The 26,236-nt window shown below is 43.8% G+C and overlaps 1 protein-coding gene across 3 annotated transcripts in view; it reads right to left on the bottom strand.

The window, feature by feature from the left end:
* The window catches only part of mapk9 (mitogen-activated protein kinase 9), an 86,992-nt gene extending 60,756 nt beyond the window's left edge, over nucleotides 1-26,236 (bottom strand). For all 3 annotated transcript variants that reach the window (XM_084332428.1, XM_084332429.1, XM_084332430.1), the window contains exon 1: nucleotides 26,066-26,236. The gene's annotated coding sequence lies outside the window, so the exon portion shown is untranslated. The remainder of the gene's footprint in view (nucleotides 1-26,065) is intronic.

The following is a 26,236-nucleotide window of genomic DNA, read 5'->3' as shown; positions in this document are numbered from 1 at the left end:
CAACTCAACTATCACCCCCTTGCATCATCCTGGACCCCACCCTCTCGTTTGACCCCCACGTCCGCTCCGCCATCAAAACCTCCTACTTTCACCTCTGCAACATCGCCAAGATCAGACACTGCCTCTCCCCCCCTGCTGCTGAATCCCTCATACACGCCTTAATCTCCTCCCGCCTTGATTACTGCAACTCCCTCCTCATTGGCATCACCTCCCGCTCTGCCTCCATAGACTTCAGATTGTCCAAAACTCAGCTGCTCGCCTACTCACTAGGGATGGCCGTGAGTAATTACTCGTAGCTATGAGAAAAACCGGGGGGGGGGAATCGAAATAATTAATCATTTTTATGAAAAAAGAAATATTAAATGTATTTAAAAATAAATTACATATTTTTTCACATGTATGTGTAAGATTATAACTGTTTGTTGGTTTCCTTAAACATATATATGTGAATGAACAAAAATAAGTAAAACATAAAAATAAAAAGATTATTATTATTTTAAATTTTTTTTCAAGTAATACACGATCACTCGAGTATAGCATGCGATCAATCGATCTGGATTTTTCTTTAAAATGCCCATCCATACTCCTCACAAACACCCAGTCCCGTGACCACATCACTCCTGTCCTCCACTCTCTCCGATTAAGCAACATATCCAGTTCAAACTATCACTCCTCACTTTCAAAGCCCTCCATAGTCTGCCCCCCCGCCCCCCCCCCCCCCCCCCCCCCCCCCCCCCCACCTGACAGACCTCCTTCTCCCTTACCGCACCACCCGTTCCCTCCGGTCCTCTTCCACTGCTTCCCTCACTGTCCTGTCATCCAAACTCAAACGTTTTGGTGATCGGGCCTTCTCTCGTGCTGCACCCTGACTCTGGAACACCCTCCCTCACTCTCCACCTTCAAATCCTGTCTCAAAACCGACCCGTTCTCCCTAGCATTTAACCTTCCCAACCCATAACCACCCTCCTCCAACCGTTGTCACCCCCCCTTTTCCCCTCCCCTACTGGCTCATGTATTCTTGTTATCTGTTACTGTGGCTCTATGTTCCTGTGCACTCATATTATTTCCCTGTGGTTCTATGTTGCTTTGTTTTTCTTTTTGCCTACCGTCAGCGACTTCGGGTTATTGAGAAGCGCTTTATAAAATAAATAAATTATTATTAGTATCTCTTTTGTATATTTACTATTGCGGTTGTGTGATAGTAAAGGGTTAACCTTATGTCGTGTGGCAGTGAAAGGGTTAACCGGCTGCTGTGTGGCAGTGAAAGGGTTAACCTTCTGTGAATTGTCGAAGTGAAAGGGTTAACCGTTTTGGTAGTGCGGCAGTGAAAGGGTTAAAGCAAAAGTTATTTCTTATCCGATTACTCTAGTTGCAAAATACGATTCCTCAAATTGTTCAGCCCCCTATATAATATTGTGATGGATGTTTCAGTGTTTGTCCATTTGTCTCTGGAGAAATATGACCACAAGACCATGTTAAGTGTTAATACCTCTGGCAGGAGGAAGGGGGAGGAATGTTATTCTTGGCTTGGGAGCGTGAGTGAGTGTGTGTGTGGGGGCGAAGACTCAGCGAGCGCGCAGCTATGGAAGAGCTGACGGTCACAGCATGTTGTTTGTTACTCCTCGACAAGACAGGTTCCTACAGGAGGTTACAGAGTCCAACATTTCAGCTCCTCAGTTCCGACAGGCAGCAGCGGCATCAGTCACTCACACTTCCACGGTCGAGAGAGTGAGAGAGCGAGAGAGCCAGCGGGAGCCCACTACTACGCCACCTGTGTGCAGGTTGAGTCTCCAGCCTGTAGGCCGCATGTCATCCTGGACCCCTGGTGTTGACAGCATGGGCTGCACTGGTAACGCTGGCATGAAGGAAGGGGCCCCTGAACAATGTAGGGCAGAAGAGGGGCCTGAACTACAATATGTCCAAGAGACACCTGCGTCAGTTCTCTCTCTAGGTGACACCTGATGTCTTAGTTCTCTCTCTAGGTGACACCTAACATCTTAGTTCTCTCTCTAGGTGACACCTAACGTCTTAGTTCTCTCTCTAGGTGACACCTAACGTCTTAGTTCTCTCTCTAGGTGACACCTAACGTCTTAGTTCTCTCTCTTGGTGACACCTAACATCTTAGTTCTCTCTCTTGGTGACACCTAACATCTTAGTTCTCTCTCTAGGTGACACCTAACATCTTAGTTCTCTCTCTAGGTGACACCTAACATCTTAGTTCTCTCTCTAGGTGACACCTAACATCTTAGTTCTCTCTCTAGGTGACACCTAACATCTTAGTTCTCTCTCTAGGTGACACCTAACATCTTAGTTCTCTCTCTCTAGGTGACACCTAACATCTTAGTTATCTCTCTAGGTGACACCTAAGATCTTAGTTCTCTCTCTAGGTGACACCTGACGTCTTAGTTCTCTCTCTCTAGGTGACACCTAACATCTTAGTTCTCTCTCTCTAGGTGACACCTAACGTCTTAGTTCTCTCTCTAGGTGACACCCAACGTCTTAGTTCTCTCTCTAGGTGACACCTGATGTCTTAGTTCTCTCTCTAGGTGACACCTGACGTCTTAGTTCTCTCTCTAGGTGACACCTAACATCTTAGTTCTCTCTCTAGGTGACACCTGATGTCTTAGTTCTCTCTCTCTAGGTGACACCTAACATCTTAGTTCTCTCTCTCTAAGTGACACCTAACATCTTAGTTCTCTCTCTAGGTGACACCTAAGATCTTAGTTCTCTCTCTAGGTGACACCTGACGTCTTAGTTCTCTCTCTCTAGGTGACACCTAACATCTTAGTTCTCTCTCTCTAAGTGACACCTAACATCTTAGTTCTCTCTCTAGGTGACACCTAACATCTTAGTTCTCTCTCTAGGTGACACCTAACATCTTAGTTATCTCTCTAGGTGACACCTGATGTCTTAGTTCTCTCTCTAGGTGACACCTAACATCTTAGTTCTCTCTCTAGGTGACACCTGATGTCTTAGTTCTCTCTCTAGGTGACACCTGACGTCTTAGTTCTCTCTCTAGTTGACACCTAACATCTTAGTTCTCTCTCTAGGTGACACCTAACATCTTAGTTCTCTCTCTAGGTGACACCTAACATCTTAGTTCTCTCTCTAGGTGACACCTAACATCTTAGTTCTCTCTCTAGGTGACACCTGATGTCTTAGTTCTCTCTCTAGGTGACACCTAACATCTTAGTTCTCTCTCTAGGTGACACCTGATGTCTTAGTTCTCTCTCTAGGTGACACCTAACATCTTAGTTCTCTCTCTCTCTAGGTGACACATGATGTCTTAGTTCTCTCTCTAGGTGACACCTAACATCTTAGTTCTCTCTCTAGGTGACACCTAACATCTTAGTTCTCTCTCTAGGTGACACCTAACATATTAGTTCTCTCTCTAGGCGACACCTAACATCTTAGTTCTCTCTCTCTAGGTGACACCTGACATCTTAGTTCTCGCTCTAGGTGACACCTAACGTCTTAGTTCTCTCTCTAGGCTTTTGAAATGTTTTTTTTTTTTACGCGAATACTTGTCTGCCCAGCATAACTGGCATAATGCCGCAGCTCATTGGCCACAGATGGTGTCAGTAAACGATCATCACCGGCTAGCTGATGACAACCATGCGTCGTTCACCGACCAATACATCTGTGGTGGAATACTAGGATCTCTTTAGAGATTTTTGAGATGCTTCCAATTCTTCCAACAAGGCAGCCGACATTACAATGACAATGTGACAAAAAGCACCAAAATGTAAGAACAGGCAATAATCCCAAAAGGAGCTCAAGTCCAGTTGTGCTAGGGGTGGGAATCACCAGAGAGGCCTCACGTTACGATACTATCACGATACTTGAGTCACGATACGATAGTATTGCGATACTAAATATTTTGCGATATGCTGAGTATTGCGATATATTGCGATTTATTACCTTTTTTCAACTGCAAAGTAAAACTTTGTCAACATGTTTTATCTAATAAAATAAAGTTCAGTCTGTTCATCTCACTTCAATCATTTTTATTGCAGAACATGGTATTTTCTCAAGCAGACGGATGTAAACACTGTAATCCGTGTTGCATGTACCTGACAAACTGAACTGTTTTACAGTCATATTCCAACTTAACTGGATGCACACGTGTACTACTGTACTATATATATATTTTTTTATAAATAATTAAATATCGATACTTGGCATCCCTTTATCGATACAGTATCGCCACGAAGTATTGCGATACTACGTATCGATATTTTCCCCCACCCCTAAGTTGTGCCATATTGTCTAAATAAATAAACGTTGATCATTCAGACATCAGTATATACAAATCACTGTGCTGCATGCAGTCCTTGTTCCCAAGGAAGCCGCAATGTGAGAAACCCTGGCTGGCTCTATTGTTAGATCAATGGGTTCATAACACGCTTGTATGACCTCAGACCACATAGTATGAATGAATGGGCGAGCTGATATGGGCTCTTTTTGGAGGACAGATTCTTGCCCCTTGGTGCTCGCGTTCTATGTTGCTACTAGAACAATAATGACCATCATAGTAATGCAGCCATGTAGAAAAAAATAAGCGCAAATTCGATGGGGGGGGCATGGCTATGTATGTGTTTGTGTCCTTGCCCCAGAAGTGGTGTTGTTTTGTTCTTTTTTTGTCCATTTTTGCCAATAGACCTATCACGCGGTCACATCATTATGACAAGCACCAAGGAACCCCCCCCCCCGCCACCCCCATCTATGGCAGAAATTAAAGCCATGCAAAATTATTTTTTTGGTTCCGGTTGCCGACCGACCCTGACAAAAAAAAAGTTAAAAAAAATAAAGTTTTTTTTTTACAATAAAGTTTTGTTAAATCTTAGTCAAAAAGTGCAGTCCATGTCAATAATGATAATATATAAAAAGCAAGTATTTCACAATATTTGCACAGCACAACATCAGGATATTTAATAGTATTTAGGTGTGGTATTTTTAATACTACTACCTTTGTACATTGTACTTTTGTAGTACAGTGTCTTTGTATTTTAACCTTTAGTATTATGGATATTAAACATGCTGGCAGAGTGCATGCATCCATGTTGTTGTGAACATTTTAATTAAATAAAGAAATTCCCTATCCATAGTCGCCGTGGGAATTTTTTTTTATAAACATTTTATAAAATAAATTCCCTACCTACCCATGGCCTTAACTGACAACCAACAGGAAACAAACAATTTATTTTGTTAGGCCTAATTATGTTTTCCTTTACCGTTTACCAGTGATTTTGTCCTTGATTCTGCACTTGGGGTTAACCCTTTCACTGTCGCACTACCAAACGGTTAACCCTTTCACTGCGACAATACACAGAAGGTTAACCCTTTCAGGCACGACAACGCCTCTACTTCCTCAGGCGCCTAAGGAAGTTCCAAGTCAGTCAGAAGATCCTTAAGAACTTCTACTCATGTACAATAGAGAGCATCCTGACTGGCAACATCACCTCCTGGTTTGGGAATAGCACTGCACAAGACCGTAGCAGACTACAGAGAGTGACACGTTCAGCCGAACGCACAATTGGAGGGGGGCTTCCCACTCTCCAGAACATTTACAACAAGCGGTGCAGGGGGAAGGCTAAGAGAATCATCAAGGACTCCAGCCACCCGAACAACTGCCTCTTTGAACTGCTGCGGTCAGGCAAGCGATACCGGAGTCTTAAGGCGAGCACAGAAAGACTCAGAAGAAGCTTCTATCCCCAGGCCATCAGGCTGCTCAACGAACACTATGCAACAACCATCAAATGCACACAGCACACACATCCACACTCACACACTCACTTTAAACAAACAACTCACTGCAGCACCCACTTTACACACTTTAGAACACCTAAACACACTTTACACTTTATTGGTAAAGGATTTGCACTACAACTCGTACACCTTACTGTAAATTGTACCTAAATTGTACCTCATCCCATCTCTGCTCTGCACTATATAGTATTGTATATTAGTACATTGCATAGTATATTGTATATTGTATGGTAACTCAGTTACTTCTATTCTGCATCGAACATTGTACATATGTCTATACTGAACACTGTGACCTCTATTTTTACTTCTATTTTACATGCTATACTATTTTATTTCATACTTATCTTGTCTAACAGTCTCTGGAGCGAAACAGTAAGAAGCATTTTGTATAAAAGTATTCTGTACTTCTGTATGACAACTATTAAAGAAACTTGAAACTTGAACTTGAACTTCACTGCCACACAACAGTTGGTTAACCCTTTCACTGCCACACTACAGAAGGTTAACCCTTTACTATCACACTAATGACGGTCTATGTTGCTAGTACAATGACCATCATAGTAATGCAGCCACGTAGAAAAAAACAAGTGCAAATTCGAAGGGGGGCATGGCTATGTATGTGTATGTGTCCTTGCCCCAGAAGTGATGTGTTGTTTTGTTCTAGGCCACTCCCACTCCATTTTTGCCAATAGAACTATCACACGGGCACATCATTATGACAAGCACCAATGCACCCCCCCCCCACTCCCCCCATCTATGGCAGAAATTAATTATCTTTTCCTTTACCGTGTACCAGTGATTTTGTCCTTGATTCTGCACTTGGGGTTAATGGGAAATTGTGATTCACCAAAGGATTGTATGTTTTGTTAACATTCCCGTTTTTAAAAGTCAAATCGCTTAACACTAAATGACCGGATGTTGCAGAGAACGCCGGGAAAAGTCGGGCCACACTGATCTGCAACAACACTGAGCTGGTTTTTGCTTGAGATTTATCCTTATTTCAAAACGGCCGCTTAAAATAAAAAGAGAATGTATGTTGGAAGGCTTTGTTCACAGGACCACAGCTGCGTGAACCACAGAAGAAGCGAGGAGCGGATCTATTATTAGTCCATTCATTCATAGCTGCAGCAACATCTTGGGGGCAGCCAGAAAATATAGTCTATATAGGTCTATTGGCATGAACACACACACACACCTTCTCTCTCACACACACACACACTTGACCTCCAATTTGAGTCTCCTAGGGCTAAAACTGTAGCCACTAGAGGGTGAGGAATTTGGGGGATCAACCGACCGACCGACAGAGCAACCTAGTTGTTGCCGATACAAATCTTTTTTAACTAACAACCAAAAAGAAACCTCTATTCAGACAGAGTATTCTTATGATGTGTTTTGCCCTACAATATTTCCATGGTTCATTGGCTACGGTTATAATAATCACCTGCTACTAGGGATGAGTACCGAACTCTGTACTTTTAAGGGTATCGACTAGGGCTGTCTTAAATACTTCAAAGCTTCGTTCGATGGCACAAGCTTCGAACATAAAAAAAAGAAAAAAAAGAAAGAAAAATGTTAATTTTTTTAATTTTTTTTGCCTCCAAAATCTTGCGCCTCCATTCCAATGAAAGGAAAGTAAGCGGCGCCTCGACTCCACCTCTACAACAAGCACGTGGAGATTATCTGTGTTGAAAACAACAAGGACATGTGCAGCAGACATGTCGACCAAGAAGTGAAGCAATGCCGTCTGTTGTCGGACAGATTTGTGTTCATTGTGCTGTTTTTTTAAAGTGTCCCGACCCATATAAAAACATGTCTTAATAAAATGTGCTTAATTAAGTCGAATTCTGCCTTTGTCTCTATCAACTACATATAAATATTTATATAATTGTTTGCTTGATAGACGAAGGTTGCAACATAATTATGTAATGTCATGTCGTTGGCTGTGAGAGCAGCCCCACTGCATCCAGGCAGGGCAGCCGAGTGAAACCTTGTTGGCTGTGTCACAGTCACGAAAGGGGCTACTTAATTAATTAATCCAATCCACTTTATTTATAGAGCACATTTAAAGAAAACAAAGTTTACCAAAGTGCTGTACAAGTCCCACAACATTAAGATATATAAAAAAAATAAAAAAATAAAATTATTATTATTATTTTTTTCCGAAGCTTCGAATTAAAACCGAAGCTCGGCCCCGAAGCTTCGATTGCCAAAAAAAGCTTCGAAGGTAAGCCCTAATATCGACGAATTACGTCGGTACTACCGATTACCGATTCACGTTGGATCAATCGGCCATATTTCGATACCCAAGACCCGCCCAGTTAGAAAAGACATCTGAATTCCAATGACACAGAATTGTCATTTCGGACCTTCAATGACGCTCAATTGTATTTTCATAATAGACAGACCAGCGCGGACCTTCAATGACGCTGCAATTGTCATTTCATTAATAGACACAGACAGCGGGGACCTTCAATGACACGCAATTGTCTTTTCATAAGACACAGACCAGCGCGAGCAACAGGTCCAAAACCTTAATGTTAGCCGCTAGCTAAGCTAACTAGCGGGTGACTCCACGACACCAGTTCCATTAGTGAGGAAAGGGGGGGGGGGGGGGGGGGGGGGGTGTTATATTGACAAGGCTTGACAACCGAGGTTCAAAGGTAACTTCACATTTATTGGCTGTTCGTTTATATGTGACTAGAATCACTCAACTACGGCAACCAAGAGGCTCAAACTCAAACCTAATACATCACATACATCACCTAATAGTCCCTCTCTCCCCCTCTCTCTATGTTCAATGATTTAAAGTAGCCAAACGTTACACTATAAATACTAACTTATATATAAGTTGATGATATAAACATGTAATTTCATTATCTGTAATATTCTAAAATCATTAAGTCTGTCAAGTCAAGAGCGGCTAGGTGGTGTAGTGGGCAAGGCGCTCACCACCAATGCAGGAGAAGCTGGGTTCGAGCCCAGCTCTCTGCATTGCTATCAGCTTGGCTGGTCGTTCATACTAATACAATTGGCAGTATTAGGGGGTGGGAAGCTGGTGGGTGGGGATCGGACGTTGTGGACAGCGACTCCTACAGGTCGGTTGGTGCGCCTGCGCAGTAGAATCAGGAAGCAACGAGGGCGGCGTGTCCCTCTCACGCAGACCCTCGCCGCTGAGAGATCACGCTGTACAGGTGAAAAGATGCGACGGCTGCTTCCTCGAGTACCGGAGGGGACACGTGATGCAAGGCTTCGTCCACATTGCAGCCGGCTTGTGGGAGGCATGGCCAACAGCGTTCGAGACAGGGGAGGGTAGAATTGGACAATACGAAATTGGGGAAGGGAGAAAAAATTGAAAATGGGGAGAAAAAGTAGATACAAAAAAAAAGTCTGTCAAGTCAAGAGTTTTATTTGTCACGGCATACAAGTATACAATGAAATGCGGGGGGTCTTGCCCACAACGATTGTGCAATAATACAAGTAATCAAAGTAGGGCATATCGGTATATGTACATGAGTTTTTACAGAGCATGGTAGGACTTGGTCTGCTATCAGCCATTCTCCCTTTGTCATCACATCTCTGGTCGTTGGAAAGACCAAAAAAATCGTTGTAGGAACAGTTTAGGAGAGGGAGGTAGGGAGGGGTTTTAGTTTGTGTGGTGTGATAACAATTTAAATTGAGAGTGCTCTTTTCTTTGTTAAAATAAGTGTCTACATGTTCCACTCTCTCCAGTAATGGTATCCTGTTAGTGTTCCCACATTTTGTGTTTACTGCAGAGAGGAGGGACTGGGAAACCAATGTTACTGACCAAACACTCTATATGAGTGATGGCTGTCGGAATGTAGAGCTATTCATCACTTATTTTAACAAGGAAATACCACTTACAGCACCTTTATTAAAGTCCAGCACAAATTGGCATTAACACTTTCCGTGCCATGTGTATAATATGGCCGTCGCTTATCAATGACTTGTTTGCAGTCAACATTGTCGAAACGGATTTTTTTTTTTTATTATTATTATTATATTTTTTAAATCGGTTAATTTCCGTTTTATACCATTTTGAAAGTTTCAGGAACATAAAGATTCTGTGATAATTGCCCTTTACTGGAATATACTGGAATACACTAAAAACGTTGTCATTTTTCGGCCTATTTATGAATCGTTTTCAAATAAACGCTAGATTATCGATAGTATATGTGTACTTATGCACGCTATAGAAGCGGGCTGAAAATCGATGATCCATTTCCTGATCAGCACACACACACACACACATAGGGCCCACGTTGATATCTCTGTGAAAAAAGCTCTGATTATCCTAAGACCTAGATTCCTTACCTCAGATCAGATGTTCTCCAAAAAGATTATTCCAATTCCTGATCGCCATTCCAAATATCGATCGCGTTTAGTGATCCAACGCTGGGTGGTCGAAACACCGATTCCACGCTGTTCTGATGGTCCAAAATTAATCCACATGCCTGAGAAGAAAAATGTGGAAGCAGGATTTCCCCCCCCCCATGCGTTTCATTCAATCCAATCCAAAGGGGTGCAGTACCACAGGGAGAGACGTAGGGGGCGGTATTTTCCCAATGGAGCTCAGAGAGAGTTTGCAGTGGTAACGTGAGGCTAGATTGATGAAATATGAATGGAAATCGCTAATAAAAAAAACAAGATCTCTCGTCGTTGGCACTCAACGGTCGGCATGAACTAACGAGAAATCTCGTCGTTGGCACTCAAAGTGTTAAAGGGGCACTTCACCAAAAAAAACACATCATGTCACACACATATCCAACTATTTTAAACCGTTTTGCACACCTTCATTTATTTTGACAGTTGGGAGTATACAAGTTTGTATATGGCCACTGGTGATGTCATCTGGGACATTGGATCCTTGTGTTGTGTTAATTACAGCTCCAGAAGATTATGTAGATCAGGGGTCTCAAACTCAATTTACCTGGGGGCCGCTGGAGGTAGAGTCTGGGTGAGGCTGGGCCGCATCAAATATTCCACACAAAAAGTGTTTCAAGTATTTTTTTTTATTTTTATGGAAATGTATGGTTGAAACATGCAAACGTTCAAACGCACACACACTAATAAGCATTGGAGGCTTTTAACCAGGGCCAGACTGGGGAAATCATTCAGGCCAGGAAATATAGTGCAAAATATAGCCCCAGTCAGGCCACTTTTTAAGCGGGGGGTCCCCCACCAGGAGATTTTGTGTTACAAAGACTTCATTTCCTGCATTCTGGTGCAGGAATTGTTTTATTTGTACCCTTTAAATGCCAGCGTTTGTGATGACATGACTGCAAATCATCTGGGGGGGGGGGCGCAAAATATCATCCAGCGGGCCGCAATTGTCCCGCGGGCCGCGAGTTTGAGACCCCTGATGTAGATGAAAGAATAGCAATACCTTGTGTTATAGGGACTACTCCCTTATAGTGACGTTACATCATTGTGTGGTGTTAAGTACAGCTCAATTAAATGATCATTGAATAGCTACATGATCAGCCAGTGCAAGGTTTGGCAGCAGTAGTAGAGCAACAAGCCTCTCCTCTCGACTCAACAATCTGCTATAGTAAGAGATGGATTTCATAGGTATAAGATACCAGCAACGTTAGTCACAGTTGGTTGCATTTGCTAAAAGGGCTAGAGATAGCCTGGATTCAACACGTGGGCTTACGTCAACTGGAGGACTAGCCAGAAACGCTTTGGGGAAGGAATGTTATGGGCTTCTAGCTAACATAAGGTTTCTGCACTTGTGTGTGCGTGTCTCTCTCCCTATGCGTGTATTGATTGTGTGTGTGTCAACTTGCCAACAAACGTTTTAGGGAACAGACGTTTATGGGCTTCTAGCTAACATAATGTGTCTTCACTTGTGTGGTTGCTTGTCTCTCTCCCTCTGTGTGTGTGTGTGTGTGTGTGTGTGGGGGGGGGGGGGTGTCACCATCGTATTTTCTAAATGTTGCCACGTTAAGCAAACTTCATACTAAAACATCAAAGTGGCACAGATGCTTTGCAGAGTTCAGTCCCGCTAGCGCCTGAGGCCGCGGCAAGGTCTACGGCTCTACGCGCAGCTGGCCATAAGTTAACTACACACCGGGCGATGCCGGCAATGTGTAGGTATGGCGGTCGGCGAAAGGAGCCTGAGACAGCCCGCGCAGAAGCGTAATTCGTTATAGTTATCTTTGCGTCTGTTATTATGCTACATGCAACAAGATGCGAAAATGCAAAGCCGATTCTAAACGAGTCGCGCATCATTTTGGAATCATTAGCGTCATGTCGTCCGTGACGGCAAGTGGACTTAAGCTGAAAATAACGAGTGGAATAGCCAGGCTTTTACTATCAGCAAGAAGAAAAACAGAACATCTTGGAACAACATGGAAGCAGGCTATATAAATGTTTGTAAAGCGCTGTATAAATGCAGTCCGTTATGAACAGTGCTCTGATCACACTCATCCTCAACCCAAACAAAAGACTGTACACAGTGCTCCAGTTATCGCCCCGTCTTTAACACTTTCTCCGCCAGGCTTATGTACATCATTATACCATCCTCTGCCAGCTCTGCCATAAATGTCATGTATGTTGTGTATGTCATAAATGTCTATATGAAATGAAAATGGGGGACCCTGATGGAAACAAGACAAACGTCTTTCTCAGGTCTGCATCCCCTTAACAATTGTATGTATTGAGCCGTACTGTATTGTACCCATTCTGCAATCTGTTAAATAAAGTTTTCATTCATTCATTCATTCATTCACTCTATTTGTCTATGGAGAAGTTCCCCTTCTTTGCAGGGCTATAACTTTTTAAATTGTATTGCTAAATTGACATTACTATGGCCCATTCAACGTCAATTATCTATCGTTCAGGATGTGGGAACGTTATACTTTTTCATTCACATATTCATACTAAAATACGGTCTAAAGTATAAATATGTTTTTATCGTTTTCTGCAGCATTCTGCAGAACGTGATTTATAGCCCTAAATGCATTATATTGATGATCAACTACAGTTTGATAGCGATCGGCGCGAGATAAAAAACTTCAAATGGACGTGCTTCTAGAAGTTACTACTTATCATCTGATGTTGACCGGATGGGGGGGGGGGGGGGGGTTGTTTATAATTCCGTGGCCAACGTTAGATGATTCATCTAGTGTGGGTGATATGATCATTAGAGCAGTTTGTATCACACACGGTAAAAAGAAAACGCTGAAACTCACCGCAGCTTCCTCGTAGCGTTGGGCGATGAGCGTGGAGCAAGAATATTCCTATTATGGGATGTTGAAATATGCGATCCATCTCCAGGTTGTATAATAGTATAAACGTCCAAATCATGTTGTTTATCGAGTTATTGGTAACGGATCACTATCCATTGTGTCGCGCTCGAGGCCAGGGACCTATAGCGAGTGATCGGACCGAATTTGGATGAGCACCAGTTTCCGTTTCCGGTTTGGGCAATCCACCGATCGGCCACCAGATGGCGCTCTTGAACCGTTGGAGAGTTGAGAGGAGATCAACAGTAGATCTCAAGTCTCCGGGGGAGAAATGATTGCGATCACAGATTTTTGAAATATTGATCTCAATGACGTGTTACGGCGTCATTGGCAGAATGAGCATGGCGAGCAATGACGAGTTTAGGCGTCCTTGGCGGAGAAAGTGTTAATAAATACAGATGTTAAAATTAGTGCTGTACTGTCCGTAGGCGGTCGGGTGGCGTAGCGGAGATTGCACTCGTTACCAATGCAAGAGGCTGCGGTCTCGACTCCGGAGTCAGCATTGCCTGCGGCTTGGCCGATCGTCATACTAACTCGTTTGGCTGAGTTAGCGGGAGGGAAGTCGTGGGTTGTGGACAGCGACACCTACAGGTCAGGTCTGGGCGCCTGCTCAGCGAAAGGCAGGAAGTGGTGAAGGCAGCGTGACCTCCCACGCATTACACTTCACCAATGAGAGTCCTCGCTGCCAGGTGAAAAGAGAGCCGCTGGCTGTCTCCGCATGTGTCGGAGGAAGCATGTGGTAGACTTCAGGGTTCCCTTGTACCGACCAGTAGGGGGAACATGCGCACAACGACCAGGTAGGGGAGGGGGGGAATTGGCATAACGACTAATTAATTAATTTATAATTAAAGCATTTGAATCGCATAACCATTTTATGCCTGATATTCTATAATCATATTTCAAATTGCATGTGTCCGGATGGCAGAATTCAGTACTGTATCTACAAAACCTTGTTTAATCATCTTCCATTTATTAATTTGCTTAGATTTTTCAGGTCTGGTCAATTTGAGCATGGTGTTATTCACAGTCAAAGATAAAATAATTTGTATTGATATTCTCATTTGGTTCATTACAATTTACTCAAGCCTAGTAACAGACACAGTATTTCTGACACTGGGAATACATTCCCTGAGATCCATAGATGTCCCTAGAATCAGATACCAAGAACATGCAAATGGACCATATTAAAAAGTAAAAGTCTGTAAATGTGTATTCTACGTTCTTATGGAATGAATGAGATAAAAAAAAATATTATATAAAAATATCTTTTCTTTTTTTGTAATTTTTTTTGAGTACATTTTCATAACGCGATAATTTGCTGTGTAATTAATTAATCTAATTAACGCGATCAACTGACAGCCCTAGTTAAAATGATAAGTAAGGCCCTGGAATTAAGACTAGAATCAGTAATTTCCTCACTTGTACACCCAGATCAGACCGGTTTCATCAAAGGGAGACATTCCTCAGAAAACTGAGATTATTCAATATAATGAATCTATACAAAACAAAAACTGATAGAGATCAAACATCCTATTGCCATATCACTAACTCTGGATGCTGAAAAGGCATTTGACAGGGTAGGTTGGCCATTTCTCTTCACCTCCCTTAACCACTTCGGCGTCGGCTCCTTATATAACACACCTTCAGCATCCATAATTACCAACAGACAAATATCCAAATCATTCAACCTAAACAGAGGTAGAGGTACTAAACAAGGATGCCCCTTATCACCATTACATTTAGCACTTTTCATTCAACCACTCACCTCAGCCATTAGACAGAACGACAGTATTTCAGGCATTCAAACCAATACTCATCATCACAAAATCAGTCTATATGCTGATGACATCTTGTTGTATCTAACATCCCCCTCAACATCCCTTGTCAGTGTACAACCCGATCAACAGTTTTCTGGCTACTCAATCAACTGGTCCAACTCCGAGATTCTGCCTTTAAGCCATTTAGACTGGGATCATGGCTGACGTTGGGGGACTTACCCAAATAAACCCATTAAATACCTTGGAATCCATATCTCAACAAACCCAAATGACATTGAATTAATTGATTGAAAATCCCTGAGGGGAGATTCAGGTGTCCGTCCCCAACGTCAAAGACCTGGGACAGGTGGAACAAATCGGCCGTATCTCAGATTAAACTCTCAACACGGCAGAGCTCCAATATTCACTGACGGTAAAGTTTCGAGCAACACCTGCTCTAAGTCCGATGAAGAGCGGGTGTTGCTCGAAACGTTACCGTCACGTTGGTGCAATAAATTGTGAATATTGGAGCCCTGCGTAGGGCTGGGCGATATGGCCTAAATATGATATCACGATATTTTCTGACCTTTCGGCGATACACGATACACATCACGATGTTTTTCTTTTTTACCCCAAACAATTCATTATGAGGCTTACCAAGACAGTATTTGAGTTTGCAAGCTAACATTAAAGACAAAATAAAATACCCATGCATTTAGCATTTTTATATTAGATTTAGATTATTAGATTATATATTGCATATGAGATATTATATGATTTAGATATGAAATATGATGAATTGAAAATGGGGGACCCTGATGTAAACAATACTAAAGTCTTTCTCTGGTCTGCATCCCCTTAACAATTGTATGTATTGAGCTGTACTGTACCCATTCTGCAATATGTTAAAGTTTTAAATCAATCAATCAATAAATAGCATTTTAGCATTTTTATGAAACTACTGTATATATGTATGTCTCTAAATGTTTTGATGAATTGAAAATGGAGGACCCTTATGTAAAAAAGCCGAAAGTCTTTTTCTGGTCTTCATCCTCCTGTACTGTATTGTACCCATTCTGCAACCTTTTAATACAGTTTTCATTCATTCATTCTGACGGAAACATAATCATTTTGATTGACAGTCGAGTCTGCCAATGACGTCACACCGCTTGCACCCGCCCTGCTGTTCTTAGCACCAATCGGCAAGCGTTTGACTTCCTGAATGTCCCGTGTGCTAAACATCAACAAAGCTACTAACGTTAGCTCCCCGCGGCCGTCGAGTAGGAGACCAGTGCTTGACTAAATGAGGCATAATGATTTTACTACAACGAATGTTATAATAAAAGCCTTTCCATACATCTGTCTGATTGAAAACTTTATTAACAGACCGCGGAATGGGCATATCTCAGCACAGGCTGAGATATGAACGAGTAACGTGTGGACAGATTGACGCGACACAATCCTCTTGGGCAAAACATCACGATATCCACGATACGTTGAAAAAGTGTATCGTTAATGAACTGTACCCGATATTTATATAATATCGTCATATCGCCCAGCCCTAGCCCTGCGGTGTTCAAGATTCAAGAGATTTATTTGTCACATACATATACACGAGACATGTAATGAAATGAAGGTGGCCATGCCCGCCGTGATTGTGCAAAAATACAAATAATAAAATAGAATAAAATAGATAATAAAACAGACATGATAAAAAGTTATAAGAATAAAATACAATGCTAAGCTTAAGAATGAAAAGTAATGAGTACTATATACAATAATATACAAATACACTATGTTTTTAAAGTGACCTGTACGTGTTTGTGTGTGAGAGAGTGCAGGATGTGTGGTGTGTGTGTGTTTGTGTTCATGTGTGCTTGTGTGTGGACTCTGTGGAGAGATCAGTGTTCAGTGTTCTGATGGCCTGGGGGAAGAAGCTGAGTCGGAGTCTCTCTGTTCTTGCTGCATGTATGTGGAGGCGCTTGCCTGACAACAGCAGCGTGAATAGACTATTGTTGGGGTGGTGAGGGTCCTTCATTATTCTGCAGGCTCAGACACGTTCAGACACATCCGTAGTTTATAAGCCCAGCACACAGGTAAACGGCTCCATCCACCCCGCCATCTACTGGTCCATTTGATCTAGAAGCCGTGGCATTCGTTCACCTCCTGCGCGTACTGGGGGCAGAGAGACATGTGACTTTAAGACACGTGGGAGGGCAGGCGCTGGTCCACAGAGCCACCATGACTCAGATGAAAAATTAATCCTCCTTCTCGTCCCTCTCCCCCTTTTATTTCTCCCTCGATTCCTCCTCTCTTCTCCTCCTCCGCCTCCCCGCTCCATCCTGCTGGCTGTCCCACTACACCAGGGGGGGTGGGGGAGCTGTGCAGACCTTTACCTCCCCCCCCCCCCTCTCCCTCTCCCTCTCCTTTCAGCTTCCTCTTCCTCTCATCCTAGATTCGTCATCGTCGGCCCACTTCCCCTCCCCTCACCGCTTCCCTCCCATCTCCCCCGGCAGTCTTGTGGCAAGTCCTGTCACCCCCCCCCCCCCCCCGCCTCCCTGCCCTCAGGTTCTAACATTAGGTGCAGCATCTCTGCTGCATCTGCAACACACACACACATACACACATACACCAAGCGACCATTAATCACAAGCTGAACCAATCACTGGGGATGCAGCCCCAATAACCCTTCTTTCCCCTCCACTGCTGAAAGAGGAATGTTACCCATTTTAGAAATCCACATAGTATGTTCTTCCTGCGCCACCCGAGACGGTTCAGTCAGTATTTGTGAGCATGCACCACTCTCTCTCCCGAAAGCTGGATATCAGAGCGAGAGAGAGAGACAACCCTTCAATCTGTGACGTCACCCCTGATGTAAAAACCCGGGGTCGCTTCCGTAGACAGTAAATGGGGCGATGACTTTGTGAGAGCTCTAGAATTTTCACACCTCGACGTAAACCTAATAAACTCATTTGGGGGTAAGAGCTCACACAAACATGTCATGGTCTCGCGGAAGTCGGAGCTCCATGTCATCGTCTGTGGAACGTTCCCAGATTTTACATCGGAGTGACACTACAAGTCTTGAGGCGTCTCTCCCCGACGTGGTTTTTAGCTTTAGGAGACGGTGGTGAATGTTCACAAATATTGACTGAACTGTCCTGGGGGCACGGGAATAACATTATGAGAATTCTCAAAATCCGATCCTATATATTAGTCATCATTTGGACAAAGAGGATCGAGATTCAGGTTAATCTATTTTCCTACATTAGAGAGTTGTAACATCCTTCTACCGCTATGTAGGTATGAATAAAAAAGCACACACGGTTGCTTTGCCTTGATTTAGCATCATGATGAGGGTCTTGGTATCAGAGTTAAAGAACTAGGGAAGTGACCCTGTAGAGATATTTTGATATTTTTATATTATATTCAATGTAGTAGTACAGCTAGATATTGGGTAGTACAGGATACTGCAGTAGTATAGCCAGGTAGTGGGTACTAGTACAGCCAGATAGTGGGTAGTACAAGATACTGTAGTAGTATAGCCAGATAGTGGGTAGTACAGTCGGATAGTGGGTAGTACAGCTAGATAGTGGGTAGTACAAGATACTGTAGTAGTACAGCTAGATAGTGGGTAGTATAAGATATTGTAGTAGTACAGCTAGATAGTGGGTAGTATAAGATATTGTAGTAGTACAGCTAGATAGTGGGTAGTACAAGATAGTGAGTAGTACATGATAGTGAGTAGTACAATATACTGGTGTAGTACAGTGAGATAGTGGGTAGTACAAGATACTGGAGTAGTACATCCAGATAGTGGATAGTACAGGATAGTGAGTAATACAATATACTGGAGTAATACAGCCAGATAGTAGATAGTACAGAATAGTGGGTACTAGAACAGGATAGTACTACTGCTGTACATTGCAGTAGTACAGCTAGATAATGGGTATTACAGGATACAGACATGTACTTTATTTTTGCATCATTTGGGGCAAGGAAAATGTATGCACAAATGTACAAACAGTAACACCAGCTACTAGAAGAAGATTTTTCAACTAAATAGATCATTGTCAGGTTGGTTGCGACACCTCTGTGGTACAATTACAGTAAACAAATGAGATCATTGCTGAAACACTGGATTAGATCCCACCACCAGTGACTTTGATTGACAGTCTAGAGTGATTGATACGCTAGAGATTAGTTCTGCCATGCTGCCTTTCCTGCACGCACTGTTTACTGGACTATTCAAGAAAATGGTATCTATAGTAGCCCCTAGAGAGGAGCCACAATGGTAGGTCTATATCACCTTGTAATCCTAAAAACAGTTAGCTTTGTTAGATAGTTAACCAACAAGCTAATGTTTTTAGCGACTCAAGAGACGCAGCTCAGCTGACGGGACGCAGGAGTGGGAGGGGAAGAGAGACTGACTTGTCGCTAAACCTTCCAACCAATTCTGCTATATAGGTATTGATTGATTGATTGAAAACTTTATTAACAGATTGCAGAATGGGTACAATACAGTACAACAGCTCAATACAAAACAAACTGCTAAGAGGATGCAGACCAGAAAAAGACTTTCGTCTTGTTTACATCAGGGTCCCCCATTTTCAATTCATCATGACATTTATGACATACACGACAAACAGATACAGAACTGTGTAGTAAAAGGAGATCATAAAAGATATATACATCCGAAGGGGAAGAAACTGTACATTGGTTGGGGGGGGTTTGGACATTTACCAGGGCCAGTTTCTAATTGCAGCCACCCGTAGGTGCTCTTTGAGAGCGGTTTTGAAGGAGGGTAGGGATTCACATTCCTTCACGGTTTTGGGTAGGGCGTTCCAGATTATTGTTGCATAATTGCTAAACTTGTTTAGTCCCTTGTTTGAGCCGAATCTGGGTTTGCATGATTTGTGGAACTCCCTCTGGTGTTGTGGGGGCGTGGAATTCACTGACCTTTGGGAAGTATTACATTACTATAGAGCAATACAATTCCTGAACCTGGGCACAATTGTCCTCTTCTAACGCATGCGTTGCTGTGCCGTTAGCCGCGGATAGTGAGAACATCGCCATTGCGACTCGCCAACGCACATTATGCAAATCGACGATGTCGATGAGGAAGCCTCCGTCCCGACAGCCGACAAAGCACTGTTCCGTTAGTGGCCGCCATCTTCCTATGTGCACACATCACATGGGATGCGGAGTGACATTATGACATTGCAGGTGAGCCCAGGCGGGTAAAGACAGTGAAGGCCGGCTAGTACATTGATCCGTTGTGTCTGGGGGGGGGGGGCGAACAAAGCCGTTACGGTGCAGTTCTACCGGTTCAAGGCCAAGTCCAGCAGCGCGGCTGCATTCGATTAATTAATTTCCAACGTAGAGCAGCGCATGTGTAGTACGTCGTCGCATTGTACCTCGCGGCTGCATTACGCTCCTCTACGCGGGGGAGGCGACAGTGGCTCGGGAGGTAGAGCAGTCGTCTGGCAATCCGGAGGTTCCATCCCGGTTCGATTCCCGCTCCTCCCGGGCGCGTCTATACTTTCCGTCCGTAGCCGCATTTCTGGCAGACGGTTCTGGTCATGTGACATGTGCGCCCAATAGCGTGACGAGCTGTGTCTTTGCCCATTTCCACGTCAAACAGCCTGCAAACTACCGGGCGTTCTATCGCCATGCTCTAAAGACAAACTCTAACCTTAACCAACTTCGAAAGAGTGCCTAAGCTTAACCGTCGAAAGAACTTGCCTAACCTTAACCAACTTCGAAGATTGCCTAAGCTTAACCAGAGTAGAAACCAATCAGAGAGCGTCTGCCAGAAATGCGGCTACGGAAAGTAGAAATGCCTCCCGGGCAGCGTGTGTCGATGCGTCCTCCTTGAGCGAGACACTTAAACCCCGAATTGCTCCCGATGAGCAGGTCGGCACCTTGCGTGGTGGTCGCCTCCGCCCATCGGTGTGTGAATGTGTGAGTGAATGGGTAAAAATGTGAGTAACAAATTTGTAAAGCGCTTTGGATAAAAGCTGCTATATAGGGGCGGTTAGGTGGCGTAGCGGAGATTGCGTTCGTCACCAACCCCGGAGCTGTGAGCTGGATTCGCCTGTTCGAATCCAGCTCACAGCTCCGGGGTTGTCACCAGCTTGGCTGGCCGTTCACACTAATACAATTGGCTGTATTAGAGGGTGGGAAAGCTGGCGGGGTGGGTCCGGGTCGTTGTAAACAGCGACTCCTACAGTTCGGTCGGGGCGCCTGCTAAGCGCGGATAGGACCTGAGTGGGATAGTGTGATCCTTCCACACGCTACGCCCTCTCAATGAGAATCCGCGCTGCCAGGTGAAAAGAAGCGGTTGATTGGCTGGACGTGTGTCGGAGGAAGCACGTGATAGCCTCCACTCTCCCAGACTGACTGTGGGGGGTAGGTGCGCAGCGACCAGGAAGGGGATTGGGAATTGGCATAACGACTAACATTGGGATGGGAGAAAATCGGAGGAAAATGGAGGGGGGAAAAGATCAATAAAAAAAATTTAAAAAAAAAGCTGATATATAAAAAAGCAGCCATTTACCAAATTTACGTCGGAAATGAACGGAATGTAGCCACGCCGCTAGACTCGACCGGAGCCCGGCGGTGGAACTGCACCCTTGGGTTTCCGATTATTTAAAAGACAAACCAGCGGACAGCGATACTACCCTCCTCCGTCTGCTCTCCCTGTCTGTTTTGTGAGGGATCAGTGTGGCCGCTCCCTCTGGGACCCAGCATAATAATGCATGCACTGCACGCAAAGGCCAACACAACACTACAGCTAGTCTAGTAGTGATCCAGTGGGCTGTTCAAATGCAATAAAGAAAGGCTCAGCAGACAGGTACATTCTTTCTTTTGCCTTTTTATTAAAACATATAGTAGCAAAGGGGGGGTTCCGATACATAATTCCTGCTTATTAGTGTCACCCACTAATAAATCAAATAGCTCACCCACCGGTCCTATAGCTACGAGCGGCGGTAGGTGAACGTGACGGGTCCGCCTGCCACTGGGGCCTGGAAGGGCAGGGAAGGGCTGATGATGATGTAGCCATGGCTCCCTCCCTCCCTCCTCAGCCGACTGTTATATCAGATGAGCTGGGGGCTGAACACAGTCAGCATCATCATCATATAGTCCAGCAGCAGTAGCTCTCAGCCAGGAGGAGCAGGGACAGCTTCAACAACGCACCAGGAACGGCCAGACAGACACACACACGTGCAGGCTGCTGTCGGTGTCCCACGATGTAGGCAGCATATGCGCGGTCAGGCACGTGCACACATAGAGGCCAAGGGGTGCCTGAGCACCTGCCTTTTTGAGCCTCATCAAAAAAGTGCCCTTTTTGATTTTTTTTTTTTTTTACCATTACGCATATAGACTGCCCTTCCAACTGAAAAATGTCAGGATAGAATCAAAATATTAGGTAAAGAGAGAGAGATGCCCCATATTCCAAGCTTCTATCCCCAGGCCATCAGGCTGCTAAACGAACAATGAATGAACACTACACAACAACAACCACCAAACGCACATAGCACTAGGGATGGGAATCGAAAACCGGTTCCCGTTGGGAACCGGTTCCTAATTGGCCGATGCCTGGAACCGTGTGGCTCCTGTGACTTTCGATTCCCTTAACGCTGCCAGGTTTTTCCTACAGTTGCGCGCGTTAGCATATAGCCATGGCAGACTGTATTTGATTCCTTAAGGGCTCGAAATTGCCTGGCTTTTGGTCATATGCTCCCGAAATGCTCCCGCTGTTTGGCTACTTCTATGTGAAGTGAAAACTACTTGAATGCTTTAGAACATAGTCATTGATTTAGTTTAGGTTGAGCTAAAATTAGCCGCGGAGCTATCGCTAGCTAACGTGAGCTAACGCTATTTAATCAAGCTCACAAAGAGAGATAAACAGCTGACAGCGGATAGTACAGGTACAAATACAATAAAACAGCGGGTGGGGACTGTTGTGTAAACATTGTACTCTTTAGTTCACATATAATAAGAGCCGGATTGTTTATTTACAAAGTCTCTACTCTGAGTCCGTCAGACAGGAAGTACCATGGTGCAACATACAAATGTGTCCGTGTAGCAACACAAGCCAATACCTACAGGACAGGGGCCCGGGGAGGGAGCTCTGTGTGTCTGTGTGTGTGTGTGTGTGTGCGTGTGTGTGTGTGTGTGTGTGTGAGACAGAAGTCAGAGGAATAACGACTGTTATTCAATAGATTAAATTAGTTTAAGAATAAAAAAATAAATACATTTTAAGAGAATCTCAAATACATTATTTTATTTAAGTGTAGGCTATAGTTAATGTTTTATTTTTTACAGTTTTTGTATTTTTCTGACATGGTAAATGGCTGCTTTTTTATATAGCGCTTTTATCCAAAGCGCTTTACAATTTGTTCCTTACATTTTACCCAATCACTCACACATTCACACAACGACGGCGGAGGCAACCATGCAAGGTGCCAACCTGCTCATCGGGAGCAGTTAGGGGTTAAGTGTCTTGCTCAAGGACACATCGACACGCTGCCCGGGAGGAGCGGGAATCGAACCGGGAACCTCCGGATTGCCAGAAGACTGCTCTACCTCCCGAGCCACTGTCGCCCCTGACATGGGGGCTCAACAATAAATGACAATCAGAAATGTCAAGTTGCATGTTGTTATTCTAACCAGCTTAGTTCTGTTGCATTTCCAATTTATTTATTTAAATTATAAATTGATCAGGTATCGATAAGAGAATCGATAAATAATCGAATCGATAAGCAGAATCGATAATGGAATCGTATCGATAAAATCCTATCAATTCCCATCCCTACATAGCACACACATCCACACGCACACACTCACTTTAAACAAACACACTGTAGCACCCACTCCACACACTTATAGCACACACCCACTTTAAACAAACACACTGTAGCACCCACTCCCCACACTTTATATTTATGGATGAAGGATTGCACTACAACTCGTACACCTTACTGTAAATTGTACCTAAAATTGTACCTCATCCCATTTCTGCTTTGCACTAGATAGTACTGTACATTAGTACACTGCATAGTATTGTGTATTGTATATTATATGGTAACTCAGAACATTGTACATATGTCTATACCGAACACTGTGACCTCATTTTCTTCTTCTAAATTCATGCTATATTATGTTATTATGTTATTTGATACTATCTTGTCTAGCACAGTCTCTGGAGCGTAACAGTAAGAAGCATTTTGTATGAAAGTATTCTGTACTTCTGTATGACAACTATTAAAGAACTTGAACTTGAACTTGAACTTGAGTTTGCACGGCCTCCTCAGCGTGCCTCTCCGCGGACCTATATATTTTATGCATAGCGTGGGTGGTGATGATGATCATGATAGAAACCGCTGTTGAATGCTGGTATTACACTCATTGAGGGACACGAAGAAGTCAAGTCCGATGGGATTTGGGAATCTCAAATACAAATCGGGATTGGAATAAAAAATGCATTTATATTAAACAATACAGAATATACAGCACTTCTTGGGGTCTGTAGGGTAAGCACTTATTCCCTCCTTCCTGAACATTTATGGAGATGTATGGGCCCTTTAAGTCAGTGATAAAAGTGTCTTTCAAGGATAAGTGAGCTCCTGCACTGATTGTTATAGTTCAATATTCAATATTTGATCACCAAAACCCCCCAAAAAGCATAAAAAGGGGGCCCCCTGCCCGAAAAGGGCCCTTAAAAATTGCGCTTGCGCGCTACGCGTGCTCGGTTAATATATATACACAAGTGTAGTGCCCTTTTCAGCCTTTGAGCACCTGCCCCTCTAAAGTCCTGTGCACGTCCCTGTGCGCGGTGTACGTACGGCGTCTGCTATACAGGCTCACGCTCACAAAAAGGACAACGTATACGCGCGATAAAGTCGTTTTAACGACAGCAACAGATGTGGGCACAGGATGTGTTTCCATGGCGATGGGGAAATAGACCGTCTATATGTCGTGTGTGTATGTTACTCGTATAACTCACAGAGACTATGGTTTGCAGATGGGTGACATGTCAAAAATGCCCACGTTCATTCATATAGACGGGTTCCACTGGAAGCCTCGCTGCTAGGGGGGGGAACAGTCTGGAACCTATAGTATCATTTCTTTCAGTTATTGTATTAGGAAATATGTGACAGTGTGTTTTGTCAAGTTGAAAACCCTCTATGTGGCTCCCTGTTATCGTTACTCTTCATGGCGGGGGCTGTCGAGATAAACAACATACACCGTTTTCCATTGTGTGCGTGGGAGAAATAGGCACATGTGTGAAACTTTCAATATCCCCTCAATTACCTTGTAAATATTGCTTTAATAAGTGCAACAGCATCACATTATGAAACATGCCAGGGCCTGGTGTCTTGCCTCTGTGGTGGTGGTGGTGGTGAGCAAAAACACTGAGGTAATTCAGACCAGCCTAGTCATTCATTCATTTTGAACTACAGTATTGTAGTAAAGGCCATACCGTTATTCTACAACAACAGTCCCATTGGAATGCAACCATCATGTGTAATAATAAGTGTGTGAAGCTGTATGTGACTTGATAAATCCGTTTTTATTTCAGTGACCAGTGTGCCTACATTGATGCGCAATTATTCATTACACACATCCATCCACACACACACAGTCAAATGTATATACTCTCTTTTTTAGACTATTTTTGTATCACATACAGTACTGTATTTGTAAATCTGGTACGTCATAAATGTCTAGATGTAACAGTACTGACAGTCTATGTCTATCTGTATGTCATGTATGTTATGATGCATTGGAAATGGGGGAGTCTGTCGGGGGACCCTGATGTAAACAAGACGAAAGTCTTTCTCTGGTCTGCATCCCCTTAACAATTGTGTGTATTGAGCCATACTGTACTGTACCCATTCTGCACTCTGTTAATAAAATGTTCAATCAATCAATCAATCAGGCATGAAGTCATAGCTCTCTCGCCGCTCTATGACGCGGCGCGGTATTGCTGCTGGCGGTCTAGTAGGCGGCAGACGAACACAGTCAGATATAATACACTCAGTTCAAACTGGCGACGACCCCACACAATTATCCACACAATCTCCATTAAACTCAGCTAATTTACAAACTCGCCGAGGCCCAACACTTAACAGTCCTCTCTGCCCTTTTTCTTTCACTTTTGTCGCCGGTGACAATGCGGTAGTCGCCGCTCGCCGCCGGGCTGGAGGAGCTGAACTGAAAACACCGGACGGGCGGACGGGCGGCAGCGGCGGCACAAACACCTACCTTCTCCCGTCGCTGTTGCTCCCGGGGCACTCCCGTGCATCGAAACACACAGGGAAACAGCCACGGCGTCTTTCACAGTACAAGCGGGGGTCGAGAGAGTTTTAAAATAGGACAGTTTTCCAGGCTGTCAACGGTGGATAGACTAGAGGCGAGCTCCCCGGATTCCCAACT

Source organism: Notolepis coatsorum, assembly GCF_963971535.1.
Source record: "Notolepis coatsorum genome assembly, chromosome: 16".
Taxonomy (NCBI): Eukaryota; Metazoa; Chordata; class Actinopteri; order Aulopiformes; family Paralepididae; genus Notolepis; species Notolepis coatsorum.
Note: the sequence above shows the minus strand (reverse complement) of the source record. Positions and strands in the feature narration are given on the sequence as shown.